The sequence below is a fragment of the Aegilops tauschii genome, chromosome 6 (assembly GCF_002575655.3).
Source record: "Aegilops tauschii subsp. strangulata cultivar AL8/78 chromosome 6, Aet v6.0, whole genome shotgun sequence".
Lineage (NCBI taxonomy): Eukaryota > Viridiplantae > Streptophyta > Magnoliopsida > Poales > Poaceae > Aegilops > Aegilops tauschii.
Genome location: NC_053040.3, coordinates 9,820,294 through 9,824,384, shown reverse-complemented (window position 1 = coordinate 9,824,384; position 4,091 = coordinate 9,820,294).

The following is a 4,091-nucleotide window of genomic DNA, read 5'->3' as shown; positions in this document are numbered from 1 at the left end:
GATCAACAATGCACTATTAGTCATCATAACTGAAAGTCAAGCAATGCTAGATTATATATATTGTTTTGTGTGGATTGATGTTTCACAAAGTTAATCAAGGAGAAACCTACAAGGCTACCACTCACTCTACCTCACACTGATACTGTAAAATTTATTGGCACGCACAATGATAGTGAATCTATCTAATAAGGAAGCATATCAGACCACAAGAACATGTCCTGCCGCTGTGTACATCATACAATACAGGCTCAGTCCTCTGACTTAAACACGGGCTGATTAAGCCAATCATCTAAACCCTAATCCAAGCAAATTCAATTGAATCTGCCTTGCTGGCGGCTCAAGGAGTCCGTCCAATCTATCTAAAACTAAACAGTGGCAGGAGGAGCCCATCCAATCTTGTAATCTAAATAAACAGCAGCAATACAGAACAGTAGAGCCGAGCCCCAGATGGGGAGCAGCAGGAGGAGGAGGATGAAATATTATATCTAGAACAAGGAAGGGGAAAAACGGTGGATTCCATGCATACCAGGATGACGGAAGACTTTGATCAACACGGATCCGGTGACGGCGACCTCGATCTACATGGATCCGGGGTAGAGAGTGTTGGGGAAGGAGCGAGAGAAACAAGTCAGTCAATTCCTCTTCTTTTATATACAATATACAAGCTCATAATATTGGCGAGGGGAAACAAATGGGGAAATATTGTATATAACTACATATTTAGGAGTAGGGCATTTTGGAGACGAGCTCCATGGAGCCCTTTATTTTGAAAAAAATAAAAATTCAAAAATTTCAGTTTCAAAAAATTCGGACAAAAAATACACATGCATGCAAGGATGTAAAGTGTATGTGTGAAAAATTTCAGGATGAAATACCTTGAATTGCGAGCTGCACAAAAAAACAAAATCATGGACTTTGAAGATGAACAGTACATATGCTAAAAAGCCCAAGAATTGTCTTTTTTGAGTAGCTCAAATTTTAATGTATTTCTACCTGAAAATTTGCACACATGTACATTATGTATCTAGGTATATGTTTATTTATTCTCAGAATTTTTTGAAACTGAAAAGTTTGAATTTTGATGTTTGCAATTGAAGGCCTCCATGGAGCTCTGTCTCCGTTTGGCATTTTCGCATATTCAGTTGCAAAGTTGGTTAGCTTGACATTAATGGTGTGTAGCAAGGAGGTCAATTATAGTCCTTCAACCACATAAAACAGTACACTATTGTCAAATTTCTAAACCATATACCAAAAAAATGAGTATGCCTTTCTCCTTTTGGACAAACTAACCTTTGGAATCACATGTCCGTCCAGCTTTGAAGAGTAGCATGTACACTGTCATCTGTTCCTCAATCCATTCAACAGTTCCATTTTATTCACCTCCAAGTTTAGTCCGCATGGAAGGTTCAATGAATAATAATGCACTTAGAAAAGTAGATAAATAAGAGCTTAATAGAGCCGAGAAAAGGTTTATATTAGTGCAAAGAGGAGGACATAGGTGGCAGTCAAGTGCACAACCAAAGTAGAGGGATCAGAAACATTACTACAGGAGAAAACATGACACAATGGACAACAACACATGTTATCTAAACAGATCAGATGGACGTGTAATAGTACAATATATAGAGTTCTCGTGCAAACATCACCATCCTAATATGGCATGAGTGATCTCAGACAAAGGTGAGTGAAAATAGAACTCAGGACTTCACAAAAGAAAGATTTAAATTTATTCAAAAGTAGACCGTACACAACCAACTGACAAATCAGTATGGTTTTAACTGGAGTTGTGCTATGCAAAAATGTTGTACTAGTATATGCAACATGCCACTGGATTTTTTGAATTACATGATTTACTTGTGTCAATGCAAGTCAGATCCAAGGTCCCACATATTCCCTCTGTAATGAAACATAAGAGCATTTAGATCAATACTTTAGTCACGTAATGACCTTGTGCCACTACCAAGGTTTTGGTTACCGAATGGTGCATTTTTACCGAGGGGGACCGGTAAACGTGGTTACCATGGTTACAACGAAATTTCAAGCAAATTTCGAACGAATTTTGAACTAAATTTATAATTGATTTTTGAATTCAAATTCTTTCAAAATAGATATAGATAGCACTTGAACTTATATTTATCATAAAAGAGCTTCTAGCTCAATGGAACGTTGTCTACACTGTCAAGTGCTGCCATACTTTACTATACATTGAGCGTTTGAATTCACAAAATCTGTTTTTTTGCGCGAAATGCCCATTTACCGAGGGGGGCCGAATTATGCAGCAACCATGGTAAATCTCGAAATTTTGAGCGGTAACCAAAACCCTGGCCACTACTACAACCCAGGACGTCTACGAAACAAATTGAATCTCAGGCCAACATAGATTCGGGTTTTGTTTGGATAAAAATGAACAGAAATCTCAAGTCTCAGCAAAGTTTTAAATGCTACAGCCGCTATAGCGGGAGATAGCGGCCACTAAGCCAATTAGCGGCAATCAGTACATGTGCACACTTGTCCCATAAGTAGAGGATTTTCAGCAAGAAACAGATTAGAAATTCAGACATAACCAGAATAACAGAGATCAGCAACAGACACCAATTCACCACATAATATTCGTTATAAATTCAGGGCCTCGAGAATCACCAGTTCACCACTTAATGTCTCAAGGTCTGCACCAGTTCAACACAACGAAGGACCACCATTTCAGCACTCAATGTCTCAAGCAAACGGAGCACAGAGGGCTTGCCTGTACGCGAACTACATCGTGGACTTGTCAGTCGTTGCCATGCCGCCTCTGCCGTCAGTACCTCCGGCCTGCCGACTGGAACCTTCGCCACCGCCTTGCCGCCCGCCCGCCCGCCCGTCACTGCCTCCGGCTTGCGGTGAAGCAGCCGCCGGCCACCGAGCGCATCTTTTATTTTTTTTGAGCGCATCTGGGAAGAACTGCCGAGCCGCCGCAACCTTTTCGGTGGGAGGGAGAGAAGAAAATGGGGAGAACGTTCTAGGTTTCCGGGAGGAGCTGCTCTATTGGGGCATAAAGATAGCCGAGCTCGGTTTGGGCTGTTTGGATTTTTTGTACGCACCCAGCCCAATAATTTGTGTGAGCCGTGGTGGACCGGCCTGCAAATGAATACACGCATATATGTGAGGAAAATATAACTTTTGTATGACGTGTGGGTTTCATGTGCCAATATATTCTAAGAAAAAGAATATATTAAACATTGAACTCTATTTGTAGAGTTCATCATGTAAAATACAGTGGTGCAAATAGATTGAAGTTTGACACAATGATCTAAGAGAAATATAATTGTTATAAGAGAGAAATACGTGCGTACAAAAAGTTAGCCAAATTGGCAATCGGTGTGCACGTTATATGGCTTGGCAGCCTCCTATACTTTGGTGCTAATTAACATTGCTGAAAAAAAGACTAGCACGCGAATCAACATGTGTTTATATGGTTAGAGAGACAGTGGTATTCCCAACCCACCAGGGTTCAAGTCATGATATGCGATTCTGGCGTGTAGGCAGGCAGAGGGACGGATGCCAGCCATGCCGTGGGCATAACGACGTTGTTCGTCCCAAAAACCGAGGACTTGTGCGAGAGACGGACGAGAAGCAAGAACATGTTGAGGTTCTCGTTAAGCTTTTCTCTAATCTCACCTAAGCACACGTTGAAAGTACGCCGATTCGCTAAACAAAACAGCAATGTCGTAATACCGCGTAGATGTCGAGGTAGATAGATGTTGAGGTACGTTTCATATGCAGATCAACCTTGCACCTATCTCTAAAAGAGGATGCCAGCCATGCCGTGAGTACCATGAAACAAAAGTTGGGCATCGCAAGCACCTAGAAGTTGCACGGGAGCTGACCGGTTATCACTCCGTTGGGCTTTGGCATTTTGAGATTCATATACCCGTAATGAGGTATGTCGTGGAATTTTATGGATGCTTCTCACCCAAGAAGAGTGTGGTAACCGCTCCGGAAGGATACGACGCGGAAGGTCAACTTCTCGACCGATAGTTCTCGGGAGTGCCGGAGACCACATCAAGAGTGATTTTTTCCTTGCATCGCGCTTCTCTACCGGGGATGATTCC